This window comes from Saccopteryx leptura, chromosome 13, assembly GCF_036850995.1.
Source record: "Saccopteryx leptura isolate mSacLep1 chromosome 13, mSacLep1_pri_phased_curated, whole genome shotgun sequence".
NCBI lineage: Eukaryota > Metazoa > Chordata > Mammalia > Chiroptera > Emballonuridae > Saccopteryx > Saccopteryx leptura.
Genome location: NC_089515.1, coordinates 53,103,553 through 53,119,761, shown reverse-complemented (window position 1 = coordinate 53,119,761; position 16,209 = coordinate 53,103,553). Strand labels below are relative to the sequence as shown.

General features: G+C 43.4%; 1 protein-coding gene across 2 annotated transcripts in view; it reads right to left on the bottom strand.

Moving 5' to 3' along the window:
- LRRC28 (leucine rich repeat containing 28) overlaps window positions 1-16,209 on the bottom strand; it is a 74,847-nt gene that overhangs the window by 27,565 nt on the left and 31,073 nt on the right. The gene's annotated exons all lie outside the window — the stretch shown is intronic.

The window sequence follows — 16,209 nt, the reverse complement described above, 5'->3', positions numbered from 1 at the left end:
ATTCCCTCATTATGGATGTCTACATGTGTCATCTGTCCTATGGTAAGTACAGCTACGCCCTTGTCATTCACTAAATCACCAAGTCTGAAGGTTGGGAAGTTCCTCACAAGGTCCTCTGTCCTTCTCAGGGACAGTCCCTATGAAGCACCCCTGAATGAAGGGGAAGGACATGTCCTGTGTCCCGGGACAGTTCCACTCAAGGCTGCCCAGGAAGCTCTACCCTGGATGCGTCTACCTCATCTGATCATGGCACTGCCAAGCAGAAGGCTGCTGCGACTGTGCCCCACCTGCCCCAGTCCTGATCTCAGCGCACAACCCTCCGCGCAGGGCTGCCCAGCTCCTGCCGTTCCCCGGCCCCCGCTCTGGGCACAGTCTAGTTGGTTCAGGGCTTGGAGTAGCTCTACAATGTCTTCTCTATCGGACAGAGACCCACTGTCCTCTCTGTGCCCGACTGCACAGATCAGCTTTTCTTACTGCAGGGTTGGCAAGCTACAGCCCATGGCCACTGACTGCAAGGTAGGACTGGTTCTTACATTTTAAAGGATGGTAAAAAACAATAGAAACAAACAAACAAACAAAAAACATGTGACAGAAACCCTATGTGGCCCACAAAGCCTAAAAATATTTACTATCTCACTATTGACAGAAAATGTTTGCCAGTTTTTGGTAGAGACTTACTGTTAACTGAAGCATTTTTCAAAACTATGTTTAAATATAATGAATACAAGTGAAGAATACATTAATTTCTAATGTCAAAATAAAAAATAAAGTATAACACAAAAACTATTTTCAAAAATAAGACTTTGTAGAAGTTTAAAAAATGTATATTAAATAAAAAATTTTAAATTCTATATATTGATTATCTGGACTTTAGAAATAAGTAAGATAATTATTCTTGGTATAAATTAATATCATTTAACCAGTTTCTTAGCTGTTTTTATTTGTAATAATGCATCGCTTCCATTTTTCTGAGATCTTTTCAATATGGTATTATTATGTTTCCTTTGAATAATATTGCCTATGATTGCCTGACCAGGCGGTGGTGCAGAGGAGAGAGCATTGGCCTGGGACACAGAGGACCCCAGTTTGAAACACTGAGTTCCCCGGCCCCCGGCTTGAGCGCGGGCTCACCGTGGGGTTACTGGCAAGAGTGTAGGATCCTAGACATGACCCATGGTCACTGGCTTGAGCCCCAAGGTTGCTGGCTTGAGCAAGGGGCCACTGACTCAGCTGGAGCCCTTGGTCAAGGCACATATGAGAAAGCAATCAATGAACAACTAAGGTGCTAAAACAAAGAATTGATGCTTCTCATCTCTCTCTCTTCCTGTCCGTCTGTCCCTTTCTCTCTCTCTCACACAAAAATAAATAAATTAAATCAATAAAATTGTCCATGATTAATAAATTTAACATTATTGACATCTCAAAAAATATTTATTGATATGTCATCTTGAGCCCTGGCTGGGTAGCTCAGTTGGTTACAGTATCTTTCTGCTATAGCAAGGTTGTGGGTTTGTAGGCATGTATAAGAATCAACCAATGAATGCATCAATAAGTGGAACAAACCTATGTGTATCTCTCTCCCCCTTCTTCTCTCTCTAAAGAAATCAATCAATAAAATTTATTTTTTTGTATTTTTCTTAAGTGAGAAGCGGGGAGGCAGAGAGACAGACCCCCTCATGCTCCCCGACAGGGATCCACCCAACAAGCCCAATGCTCTGCCCATCTGGAGCTCTTGCTCCGTTGCAACCAGAGCCACTGTTTAGCACCTGAGGCAAAGCCATGGAGCCATCCTCAGTGCCCAGGGCCAACTCACTCCAGTGTAGCCTTGGATGCAGGAGGGGAGGAGAAGAGAAAGATAGAAGGGAGAGGGGGAAGGGTAGAGAAGCAGATGGGTGCGTCTCCTGTGTGCCCTGGGTGGGAATCAAACCCAGGACTTCCACAAGCCGGGCTGACACTCTACTGCTGAGCTAACTGGCCAGGGCCAATAAAATATTTTTTAAAAAGCAATTAAATGAAGTATTACTGATATGCAGTTACAATGTATTCTGTTTGGAGTATTACTAGACTCCTATTCTTTTCAGCCATTGGCCCTGTCCCTACACAACTCCCCAAGGAGTAAACATCACTTTGTACACTTTAGTTCTTTACTGTGCCTAGAATAACCCTAACCTCACAGTTGTTGGCGTTGTTTACTTCTATGCTCAATCTACAATACCTTCCAACACTTCAACTACTTACGGCATACCCTGAAAAGGATCTCAGTACTGCCACATGGTAATTACTTACACAAAGCATAAAAATAACATGAGAGTGCACTTTCAGAAGAGGACACAGTGAGCTCCCTCTAAATCATCCTTCGCAGCTGATGCACACTGACCTAATCTAAAATTTAAAGCGGAATGGGAAGGAAGTCGCCCACTCCATGCCAGGCTGGTGACCACAGAGTCAATAACAAGGCTCTGTAGTTTTTAAGCCCTGGCTTTTTCCGGTACCACTAAAAACAGCTCTCATTTGAGCTTCAGAGCACACCCTGTTAGGGAGAGCAGACAGAGAGGGAGGACAAAACTTCAATGCCAAGTAGGTGCTTACGTTATAGGCGTTCTCTGTCTCTAGACTGACTGGATCAAGGGTCCCCAAACTACGGCCTGTGGGCTGCATGTGGCCCCAAGGCTGTTTATCCGGCCCCCCACCACACTTCCAGAAGGGGCACCTCTTTCATTGATGGTCAGTGACAGGAGCACATTGACCATCTCATTAGCCAAAAGCAGGCCCATAGTTCCCATTGAAATACTGGTCAGTTTGGGCCCTGGCCGGTTGGCTCAGTGGTAGAGCGTCCGCCTGGCGTGCAGAAGTCCCCGGTTCGATTCCCGGCCAGGGCACACAGGAGAGGTGCCCATCTGCTTCTCCACCCCTCCCCCTCTCCTTCCTCTCTGTCTCTCTCTTCCCCTCCCGCAGCCAAGGCTCCATTGGAGCAAAGATGGCCCGGGCGCTGGGGATGGCTCCTTGGCCTCTGCCCCAAGCGCTAGAGTGGCTCTGGTCGCAACAGAGCGACGCCCTGGAGGGGCAGAGCATCGCCCCCTGGTGGGCAGAGCATCGCCCCCTGGGGCGTGCCGGGTGGATCCCGGTCGGGCGCATGCGGGAGTGTCTGACTGTCTCTCCCCGTTTCCAGCTTAAGAAAAATACAAAAAAAAAAAAAAAAGATATACTGGTCAGTTTATTGATTTAAATTTACTTGTTCTTTATTTTAAATATTGTATTTGTTCCCGTTTTGTTTTTTACTTTAAAATAAGATATGTGCAGTGTGCATAGGGATTTGTTCATAGTTTTTTTTATAGTCCAGCCCTCCAACGGTCTGAGGGACAGTGAACTGGCCCCTGTGTAAAAGGTTTGGGGACCCCTGGGCTGGACGGTGGGAAGTACACAGTCCGGTATTTACAAACAGGCTCAAGCCACAGTCCTATGACTCATCGGCTATGCAACTTTGGGTGACTTCCTCAAACATTTAGATGACTGGTTTGATGTTTAAAAAATCATCTATATATATAAAAAAAGGGATACAATAACACACACCTGAAGTGATGAAATGAAATATCCCATATAATTTAATAATGTGAAAGAAAACAATATTTATTTTTACTGTTCAGTTCTTTATGCTACATATTTTAAATGTAAATTCAAACTATAAATACTTTAATTGATGCACTTTTATCACAGAAACAGTTATGAACACAGTATGTACAAGTCTGTTATGTCCAACACAGAAAGGGGCTCTTTGAAAGTTGATGTCTTTCAGAAAGTGGGCAGGACTGCTTTCCTCGGTCAAATAAAAAAATTAAAGCCAATCATAATGAGCTTGCTATATAATCATAACTCGGACTGTGCGGCAGGTTATGTTTAATAACAAGTAATCACAATGGAGAATAAAATTAACAGCACCAGAAAGCTCATTACATTAACTACGCCTTTGTCTAATATAAGCAATAGCAAACTAGCAATTAAGACGTCCTCTTAATTATGAAAGACAAGTATTATCTGGGAGCTTTAAAATAAAATGCTCTAAAACATTTGACATCTGAGAAACACAATAGACACTGCTCTGACTTAAATATCATATTTACGTCTGGGTATCAAGCTTGCCAATTTATTCCTAACAGAAATTAAAATGTTAAAGATACACTTCAAAAAAGAAAACTACACTGTTTTGACAGTTTACCCACTATTTTGTGTGTGATTACACACTCAGGTCTCACTCCATGTTGTTCAAAATAAGTTATTTACCAGGTGCTTACTGGTTATGGAACCAAATAGCCAATTTGACACTTGAGGTGCCTAGCAAATGTCACTGAGAACATTGTAGAAGATAAGAAGTATCTTGGAAGTGTTTGTTCTTCCCGAGTGACAATTATATTGTAACTAACTGCTGAGAGAGGCGGCCTATATCTCTTCTTTAGATACATTCTGTCTTTGAAACTGAAAAGCATTAATTCTAAACCTTGGCGTCTTTATTACTGCTTTAGTCAATACATGGGTTGCTACTTATCATCCTCACTCTGCAAGATTTATGGAGCCCACAGACACAGATTTTCATCGTAGGCTACATTTCAGTGATGGCCTATTTCTCAGGTTTCTTCTAGGCAGGCTTTTTCCCCTCCTAACTGAGGTATCACAATGGAGTCTTTGGCCCGAATGAGACCACCAGGTGTCCATTGTTGGCATAAAACTATTATAATCACTGCCTCAAGAAATATCACAGCATCGACGTCTGGAATAAAAACTTTCTTTAAATTTTACTCCTTGCAGAGAATAACTACAAGCAATTCATATTTCGCTACCTGAAAAAAATATATCATTTATAATGGTTGCTTTCATCTCACTTTCTAAACTCAAATTAATACAGGGAGAAATTTCAGTGTATATACATCTCAAATCGAGCCATTCTAGTTTGTTTCTTTGAAATTCCCATAAGGAAAGCAACCATTTTGAAATATAGGAAGTAGCTGATAAAAAGGATGATCTCGACTTACAGAACCCTTGGAAACCACTGAAAAACTTATCGCGCTCAACATATGAACCACGGTTACAAAAAAGAAGTTCTCCACTAATTAAAAGAATTCCACATTAAATTCAAAGTATAACTCTGATTTCTAAATATTTACCCCTTATAAGAAACTCACACTGTCACTACCAACATGAGAAGTTTTATAGGAGAGAATTCTGAATTTGCACATAGTGGCTGCCAATCTTAATACAAAAGCCACAAGTCCCTCGATTTATGACCTGCTTTTGTTTAATGTCATGGAGGGGAAACATCAGCAGAATGAAAACAAAAAGTAGTCCACAGGGAGTAATGCCAGGGGTTGGGATGACTTGGAAGCACAGAGAGATGTTAACTTGTCATTTATTTTTATTTATTTTTATTTTTTATTTTTTTTCATTTTTCTGAAGCTGGAAACGGAGAGACAGTCAGACAGACTCCCGCATGCGCCCGACCGGGATCCACCTGGCACGCCCACCAGGGGCAACGCTCTGCCCACCAGAGGGCGATGCTCTGCCCATCCTGGGCATCGCCATGTTGCGACCAGAGCCACTCTAGCGCCTGAGGCAGAGGCCACAGAGCCATCCCCAGCGCCCGGGCCATCTTTGCTCCAATGGAGCCCTGGCTGCGGGAGGGGAAGAGAGAGACAGAGAGGAAGGAGAGGGGGAGGGGTGGAGAAGCAGATGGGCACTTCTCCTGTGTGCCCTGGCCGGGAATCGAACCCAGGTCCTCCGCACGCTAGGCCGACGCTCTACCGCTGAGCCAACCGGCCAGGGCTTAACTTGTCATTTTTAAACTTCCCTATACCGTTTAAATATTTATTCCCCATGTCACGTATTTTATATTAATACAAAATTAAATTAATCACATGCTAATGTGGCACTTCATCACACATGTTGGGATTCCTTAGAATAAGAGATGCCATAGTTCTGTAATTTGGATTTTAGATTAAAATTTGGATTTCCTAATGATGTTTCAGTTCACTGAAATGCAGCACAACAGAAAACAGAAATTTAATATACGTGTATGCACAGTGCTGCTATGCAAATCTATACTGCTAAGAGTCTAACAAGTTCTGTCGTTATAAAATGAAAAGAAAAATCAAAGTTTCTATCATTTCTGTTAAATAGAAGCACAACAGAAAATTGTATGGCACTTCTAAAGAGGACACATAAAAATGCTATTTCTTCAGGTTTCTATTCATTCCCCAACCTTTGGAAAAAATCCTACAAAGCGGGACCACTGTCTTGTTTCAAGCAGGTCAATATGCACCGGAGGTCAGAACCTTTTATTGTGCCCTGCGAATCTTTGTTGGGCCGGCATTAACCACGTTTTCAAATGCCTCCACAACAGGAAGTAGCAGAACAACAGAACAAAGCAAACAATAAAAACTCACAAGCCCACAAAGAACACTGAACAATTCATTGTGGACAGAGGACTGTGCCCTGCAAGTTGTATTTCTTTCAGAAATGTGTTAGTTGTGCATTAAGGTTCCAAGAATAATAACCGCTTTCAAATATATTTTTTGTTCTCCTCCTCTTATGATTGGAATTGGTGGTATGGGAAAAAGTAAGCGATGTCAAAACAACACCCCAGAAAAAGCAACTTAAAAAAGGGCATATATTTGGCCCTGGCCAGTTGGCTCAGCAGTATAACATCAGCCTGGTGTGTGCAGTCCTGGGTTTGACTCTGGTCAGGGCACACAGGAGAAGTGCCCATCTGCTTCTCCACCCTCCCCTGCTTTCTCTGTTTTCCCTTCCTGCAGCCATGGCCCCAGGCGCTGAGGATGGCTCCATGGCCTTGCCTCAGGCATTTAGAAACAGCTTCTGTGCCGAGCTGCAGGGCAACACCCCAGATGGGCAGAGCACCACCCGCTAGTGGGCTTGCTGGGTGGGTCCTGGTCAGGGCACATGTGGGAGTCTGTCTCTGCCTCTCATTATAAAAAAAAGAGGTGTATTTATTTCTTACCCTAGTTTTATCCAAAACAAATGTTTGCAGTAAAAGTTGTGAGAGAGCTTAATGGGACACGGCTCACCTAGAGCAGTGGTCACTCCAACTATATTCACGGGAATGCCAGCCAGGTTAGAGTGATGTTTCCATGGTCAAATGTGTTTTGGAAAAACAGTGTGTATGCTATACTGCTTACCATAATATACACTAGCATACTGAAGACCAGTTCCCAGGTGGAGAACCCATTCAACTGTGATTCACCAGCAGGGCATTTGTCAGTAACGACGGACATGGGGCCTTGTCGGACAACTTTAGAAATTGAAGGGTCAGAGAACCAGGGATGGGAAGACACTGTCATAAAATTCACAATAAAAACACTGATTCTGAAGCTCCATGAACCCCTTCAATATGTTAAATAGCTAGTAGGTAAATAGCTTGAGACTGTTTAAAAAGGGGGGGGGGCTAGGGTGGTGTGAAGAGTTCTGTGAAGTCTCTCCATCAAAAATAAGCATAACGTGGCCCTGGCCGGTGGGTGGGTCCTGGTTGGGGCGCATGCTGGAGTCTGTCTCTGCCTCCCCTCCTCTCACTGAATTAAAAAAAAAAAAAGCGTGACACCGGACAAAACTGGAGAGAACCAGCGATTTCAGGGCTCTGGAAATCAACCAAAGGCCGACCAATTCAGAAATATCTCCTCTTGACAACCCGTGCAAGCTTCCTTCAAGACCAGGGGGGGTCCGCAGCCTTTCTGGCTGGGTGTGGCTTCTCTCCCATCTGACTCCCAAACTCAAGCTCAAGAAGGCTAGTTTGCCAAGGCAGGGGTGACTGTGAAAACCAGCAGTCTGGCAGTCAAAGGGGGCACCCTTGATTTGGGGATGGGGTAACACCTCACAGCTTTTAAGGCTGACAGTGGCAAACTGCGTAGGAAAAGAACGAGGAAAATGTACAACACATGCTTCGCTAGCCTGGGACTGCTGACCCAGCGGGAATGAATGGTTGACCAGTCATACCTTTAATTGGGCGGTCTGGCAAGGAGAGAGCTGGATGCACTCTCCGTAAATCCTCGGACAACTGAGAGACGGCGTGTATGTGCAGGGGAGACCCAAGAGTCTGCACGGAGTCAAAGGGGGGCTGACGTGACAGCTGGCGACCTCCAAATTCACTCTACAGTCCAGACACTTCACCGAGCCTAAGACGGAAGCTTGCCAGGGGTGTCTAGGCAAACCCCTTACCAGTCGATGGCTACCCCTAAGCAATACAGACAGTGGTCATCCCCAGGGAGCTAGGTTAGAAAATACAAGTAAGACTGAACTCTGAGCATGAGATATCCCATGGGGAGGGGGTGGCAGGAGTCTATAATTTAAACCACAGACAGGAACAGAAATTAAATGAACAAACAAAAAAATCCCAGAAAAACAAATCAAAATCCAAAGTGGCCCCAATATATTAACTAAAATTTCCAGTTTTCAACAACAAAAATACAGCACATGCAAAGAAACAGCAGTGTGACCCTAGCCAGAAGGGCGGGGGTGGGGGTGGGGGGCAGTCAACAGAAAAGAACTCTGAATGAGTCCAGATGTTGAGCTTGGCAAAGATTTCAAAGCAGCTGCTATAAATGTGTTTAAAGAAGCAAAGGAAACTATGTCAAAAATTAAAGAAAAGTATGACGACAATGACTCCATCAATAGAGAATCTAAATAGAAAAATACAAACCATAAAAAGGGGCCGAGGAACAATTCCAGAGTTGAAAATACAATAACTGAAATGAAAGGAAATCACTAGATGGTCTCAGGATCAGATCTGAGAGGGCAGAGGAAAGAATCAGTAAACTCAAAGACATGTCAATAGAAATGATTAAATTTGAAGGTTAGGAAAAAGTCAACAAAAAGTGACCAGTGCCTCAGAGACCTGTGGGATACCATTATATCCACAGGGGGAGGTCCAGAAGGGAAAGAAAGAGAGAAAGTGGCAGAAAAAGAATATTTGTTAAAAGACGATGGCTGAAGATGTTTCATATTTAACAAAAAGCATGAATCTATAGATCCAAGAAGTTCAATGAATTCCAAGTAGAAAAAACACAAAGAAATCCATACCTAGACATATCATCATCAAATTGCTGAAAAATAAATAAAAACAGAAAATCTTAAAAGCCACAAGAGAAGAATAGAGGAGAAAAATTCATTCAAAAGCTGACTTCTCATCAGAAACTGTAGAAGTCAGAAGACACTGAAATGACATATTTAAAATGCTAAAAGAAAAAAAAAACACAAAAATTATGTATCCAGTAAAAATATCCTTCAAAAATAAAGTCAAAATAAAGACATTCCCAGATGAATAAGAAATGAGAAAGTCAGTTGTCAGAAGGCCTTCCATACAAGAAATATTGAAGGAAGTCTGCAAGGGTGAAGGGAAATGATAACAAATGGTAACTCAGATCAACAGGAAAAGGTGTTCTTTTAAACTTTTAAAAAACTAATTTGAGAGAGAGAGACAGAGATAGAGAAACATCAATTTCTTGATCCACTCAATTCATGCATTCATTGGTTGACTCTTGTATGTGTCCTGAATGGGGATCAAACCCACAACCTTGGCGTATGGAGACATCACTCTAACCAATGGAGCTACCTGGCCACGGAATGCATACTTTTAAAATTATTGAGACTGCTTTAAATATTTAATAAGTGTATTAAGAACAATAATAATCTCTTGATTATCTAGAGGAGAAAAATTGACCACTTTAAAAAGTAACTTTTAAGCCCTGGCATGTTGGCTCAGTGTTAGGATGTTGGCTCAGCGTGTGGATGTCCCGGTTCAATTCCCAGTCAGGGCTCATAGGAGAAGCACCCATCTGCTTCTCCACCCTTCCCCATCTCACTTTTCTCTTCTCCTCCCCTCCTGCAGCCATGGCTCAATTGGAGCGAGTTGGCTCCGGGTGCTGAGGATGGCTTCATGGCCTCCACCTCAGGCACTAAAAATGGCTCTAGTTGCAATGGCACAAGGACCCCAGAGGGGCAGAGCATCGCCCCCTAGTGGGCATGCTGGGTGGATCCCAGTCCGGCGCACGTGGGACTCTGTCTCTGCCTCCCCTCCTTTCACTAAAAAAAAAAAAAAAAAAAAGTAACTGTTAAGACACTATTTTTAAATGATTATTAATACTAGCAAGAATAGTAACATGAATAGAATGCATTTAAAAAATTAAATTTTGTAGCAAAAATATCTGCATACTGATCTTCCGTAATGTTCTGAACTGCATGGTAACCAGCTGATGCCACTCTGCGTCTCTGACAACAGAGCCCTTCCCTCTGCCCATCTCTCAGCCAAGGCTCCGTGAGAACAGTGCCCTCTCCCTGCGGAAAGCAGGGTAAGGGGCCAGCGGCCGAGGAAATGGGCATCAGTCTCCACGGGACGTGGACTCTAAGAGCACTGCAGCCAACCGGGAGGCAGAAGACCCAGACAAGGAAGGGAGTGAAGAAGGGGACCCTTGACGTGGGGACTGGGTGGACATCTGCTCTACTGTCACAGCTGAGGAACAGATCATTAAAAAGACTGACCATTTTTACTGATTGGTGCCCTTCTGACCACTTTTGGTCAAGAACTTGATGACGCTCAGTATTCTAATACTTTGGGATGGCACTTATACGATGAGAAAGCTTAATCTTGAAGTCGATCTAGTTTGACACTTGAGTTTATATTAAGTCTAGTATGTTGCCTAGTGTGACTAACACTGCTTTAGAGGGATTCACAGCAGCCACGTAGCATCCTCCTCCAAACCCAACCTGTTACCCCGAGCAGGAGAATGAACTGTTCAAAGGGGCCCGGGGGCTGCCGGCCCTCAGTCAACAATGCAAAGCAGTCTAGAAGACATAGGTCATGTCACGCCTTGAAGGAGAACAGAGGGGCCGGTCCGTAGGCCTCCAGGCTCTTCTCCAAACTCAGGGGCAACGGACCCGAAGACCAAGCACATGCCAGCCAAGAGGTACCAACAGGAAGGAAAAGTGTCAGCAGACAGGAAAGCCCCTGGTGCTCAAACATTCAAGAAAGCCACCTCTGCAAACCCACCCGCAGCCCAGTGAGGATGGCACCTGCAGTACAGGCGGCGGCACGGTGAGGACCCCGCCCAGAAGGTGCAAAGCTACCTCTGTCTGAGCTCGCTTTCATTTTCTCACACAGGAGAACATTATGTTTGTGGATTATCAGTTCTTTCACATTATGCTATTTGAATGGAATTACACATATGTAAAGTAACGAGAGTTCAATAATTTTGTTTGTTTGATGTGTGTGTGTGTGTGGGGGGGGAGGGGACGCAGACACAGACTCCCGCATGCGCCTGACCAGAATCCACCTGGTAATCCCGCTGGGGGTGATGCTCTGTTGCAACTGGAGCCATTTTTTTAGTGCCTGAGGCAGTGCCCAGGCCAACTCACTCCAACCAAGCCACAGCTGCAGAGGGGAAGAGAGAGAGAGAGTTAGAGAGAGGAGAGAAGCAAGAGGGGGAGGGGTGGAGAAGCAGATGGGCACTTCTCCTGTGTGCCCTGGCTGGGAATCAAACCCGGGACATCCACAGGCTGGGCTGACGCCCTACCACTGAGGCAACCGGCGGCGAGGGCAAGAGCAAGTGCTTTTTAAAAGTGTATGCAAATAGGAATATAAAAATACAAAAGTGAAGGGTGACCTGGGAAAAGGAAGCAATACATCACGTGGTGTGAATGTGTGTTTCAACAAAACTGGCTTTTATTTAGGCAGCGGCGGGTTAGCGGACTTTCTTTAAATAGTTAGGGATCTGTAAAGTGCAAAGCGTCTGTAATGTAATCTGTGTTTTCCGCAAATCCCCATCAGGGCCATTTGCTTAAGAAACCCACGCTTCCTGGCTGGGGGCCAGCACACCAAACCTGCCTAGGAGCGCATAGCTGTACGTCTGTTACTAAATTAGGAAACGGAGCCGGCAACGTCAGGGCCAACAGCAAAGAGAAAAGGTTCAGCATCATGAGTCTGCACTTCTTCTCAAAAGCTAGATCATTATAAGACCTTTAATTTAGAATTACCAAAGTAATTTAGCCTAATAAGAAGCAATACTGAGAAATAATTAAGTGAAGACAAAGAGAATAATAATACAACTATGTATTTAACAAAAGTCACCTTCTAAATAGCCTTAATCTTGACATTGAAAAGAAATGAACGACCACCATGGAGGGCTTCCTGTCCCAGGAACAAATATTAAAATGCTGCCGTCTTTTTCAAAGCAGTGAGGAAGAAATGGGCAGTTGTTCACAATTTTTACTGAGATTTACTGACATACTTTCGATAGAGCGCTGTTTAGAGAAGCTAAGGAGAACCTTCCGAGAGTTGAGTGGAGAAACGCAGATAAGGATTTCAGAACAAGTCAGTGTCCATGCTCAGTCATTTGAGGACGACATAAACATATAGAAGGAAAAATACATAATTTTCCACTTTCCAAATTTTACTTGCCCCTAATTAGCAAGCCAAAGAGGTTTAAAAAGACAGTGGTTGTTAAGTAACATTCCTGTATTTTAAACATACCTTCATCTTTTGTGTTTTTTTTTTTTAGGTGAGAGGAGGAGAGATAGAGAGACAGACATCTGCATACACTCCAACTGGGATCCACCTGGCAACCTCATCTGGGGAAGATGCTTGAGTATCGGGCTACTTTCAGTGCCTGAGGCTGATGCACTCAGACGAAAGAGCTATCCTCAGCACCCAGGGCCATGCTCAAACCAACTGAGCCACTGGCTGCAGGAGGAAAAGGGGAAGGGGGAGAGAAGCAAAGGGTTGCTTCTCCTGTGTGCCCTGACCAGGAATTGAACCCAGGATGATCATATTCTAGGCCAATACTCAATCCACTGAGCCACCAGCCAGGGCTACTCCATTCTTTATCAAAAGCTAAAGCTTGAATCTTAAAGGTATTGGGACAATTTTAGTTCTGGCAAAATCTGAATGATCTTTTCTTATACACATTTTGTTAAACATTAATAATGTCCAAAGTAGCACTTATTTTTACTTTAGGTCTATGAAAGAATTAAAAAATTCAATGAGTATTTGCTACAAAATTGGTATTTTCCTATGGATGAAATGTATTTAAATGCCAGAATTTGTAAATTATAGAAAATTAAATAATAAAGTTCAAGTGTTGTAACAGACCCTTGAAAGGCTCATCAAACATGGCTTAAAAAAATGTTTACCATACTTACTTCCCAACCTTTAGCAACATAGATATTCGTTCATATTTATAAAATATCCACAGACAGAACTCTTCCAGTGACCATCCTAATTGCTGAGGATCCTTTTATCTGATGTCTTTAAATATATATTATTCACAAGGTCTTTATGGGACAGCAGCATGCATTTAGGTGACTTGGAGTGGGTCAGACTTGAGCGTCTTTATATTCTTCTTTTTTTTTTTTGTATTTTTCCGAAGCTGGAAATGGGGAGGCAGTCAGACAGACTCCCGCATGCACCCGACCAGGATCCACCCAGCATGCCCACCAGGGGGCGATGCTCTGTTGCAACTAGAGCCATTCTAGCGCCTGAGGCAGAGGCCACAGAGCCATCCTCAGCGCCCAGGCCAACTTTGCTCCAATGGAGCCTTGCCTGTGGGAGGGGAAGAGAGAGACAGAGAGGAAGGAGAGGGGGAGGGGTGGAGAAGCAGATGGGCGCTTCTCCTGTGTGCCCTGACCAGGAATTGAACCGGGACTTCCACACGCAGGCTGACGCTCTACCACTGAGCCAATTGGCCAAGGCACCTTTATCTTCTTTCTGTTCAACTCCCACCACCAACATCTGGCCATCAGTGAACAGCAGGAACAGGTCCACAGGGGGTGGGACAAACAGACAGTTTTTCTCGGTCTCAAGTCTGTCTGTTCTCCAACTATCCGTCCTGCAGATGTAGCATGCAGACCGTGTCGTCTGGTCCCTGGTTGGGCCCTTCCCTGTCCCTGCACTATTGGTAAGAGGCACAATGTTGTGGAAGGCACAACAACACTGGAGTAGCAAGCTTGAAGTTCTAAGTTACATAAATAAGGGCAAGACACAGATTGAGTGATTAGAAATTATACGGAAGAGTGTAATGATCCCCATAAAGCACTTTGATACAAGGTCTTCCGTTCCATCTTTCTCTTCTTATTGCTACCAAAGGAGGAAAAATAAATGCTCTTTGGCTGTAAAAAAAAAAAAAAATCAATTAAATTTGATTTTTTTCAAAAGAAATTTGAAAAAGAACCAAGTTGGAGGAACTACACAGCCCTACTTCAAAACTTCCTCTAAAGCTACAGTAATCATGCCAATGTGGTATCAACATCAGGAAAGACATAAGGCTAGTGGGAACAGAACATTAGAAATATACCCATATGTTTATGGTCAGTCAGCTGATTTTCAACAAAGAAAGAATAACCTTTCAACAGATCGTGTTGGAAAAACTGAATATCCCAAATCTAAAATAACCAAACCCTTTCCTCACATCACATACAATAATTAACTTGAAATAGACCGGAGACACAAATGTGATAGATCATTATATGTAAGAAAACACAAGAGAAAAACATTTCTGTGACCTTAGGCTAGGCAAACAGTGCTTGAATATGACACCAACAGCACAATCCATAAAATAGAAAAACTGGTCAAGTGGGTTTCATCAAAATTTAAACCCTTTGCTCTTCAAATGAAAAGATAGTTAAGTTTCCCATACTTAGAATCCCATGGATCTTTAAGAACTGTAAACTTTCTTTCTTAATTTTTTTTCTTTCATTTTTTAGTGAGAGGAGGGGAGGCAGAGAGACAAATTCCTACATGTGCCCCCTGACCGGGATCCACCCGGCAAGCCCACTAGGGGGCGATGCTCTGCTCATCTGGGGCCCTTGCTCCGTTGCTCAGCAACAAAGCCATTTTTTTAATTGCCTGAGGCAGAGTCAAGGAGCCATCTTTGGCGCCCAACGCCAACTTGCTCTAACCAATGGAGCCATGGCTGCAGGAGAGGGGGGAAAGAGAGAAAGAGAGAGAGAGAGAGAAGGAGGAGGGGTGGGGAAGCAGATGGTAGCTTCTCCTGTGTGCCCTGACTAGGATTCAAAGCCAGGACATCCACACGCTAGGCGGACGCACTACCACTGAGCCAACAGGCCAGGGCAAGAACTGTGAACTTTTAATAAAGCAAATAAAATTATTGTCACTTGACCCCTAGGTCTCCATTTCCTGATCCAATGTGGTAGTTGGATTTTAACTCGATGGGTTCTGATAATCCTTCTACCACTAAAATCCAATGTCCTTAAATTTACGCTAACACTAATGGGTTTGATTTTATGAAGGGCACAGAACGACAGACTTGAAATTCTGCTTTCTGCTGCTGACAGGCATGACATAACAGGGCGTGAGGGTTAACATACTATGTTTATTACACAAATGTTAGTTTTTCAGAAAGGGATAGTAAAAAGTATTAAAGAACTATGATGTCAATTATGTGTGGGGGTTAGAGAGGAGTTTGGTAACAACCTCGTATCAAACTAAACTTTGCTTAATTACTCCTATTACATCAACCCCTGGCGACTCATAAAGCTTTTCATTCACTAAAACAATCATTAACTTCAAAATTATTTGCAGAATAGAAAATCTGATTTAAATTAAAACCTTTAGCAGATTAAAAACATAATTTATGGATGAAGTAAGCAGCAAGCATGTTCAAATAACTTGAAAAAAATAAATGTTTTACATGCTGAAGACACTACCTTTTAAGAAATACTTATTCCAGCACATACTCTACATCCTGCCAGTTAAGTCTGCCTCACAATTGTACAGTTTGACATGAAACTATGATTTTTAAAATCATGTCACAAAACAACACCTCTCACAATACTCTGCAAGTTGATTTTGATCCAAATATAACAATTATATCTCTGAGTTCTCATTAATAGGTTGTGTAAAAAAACCACATTTTATAAGCTCTTAAGAAAATTCACTTTAAAAGATTTAAGAACATAGCCACAGCCTGTTGGCTCAGTGGTGAAGTGTTGGCCCGGCATGTGAATGTCCCAGGTTCGATTCCCGGCCAGGGCACACAGGAGAGGCACCCATCTGCTTCTCCACCCCTCCCCCTTCCCTCTCTTTTTCTTCTCTTCCCATATCCATGGTTCGATTGGTTCAAGAGCATTGGCCCCAGGCACTGAGGATGGGTCTGTGGAACCTCTGCTTCAGGTGCTAGAAATAGCTCGGTTGCAAGCATGGTC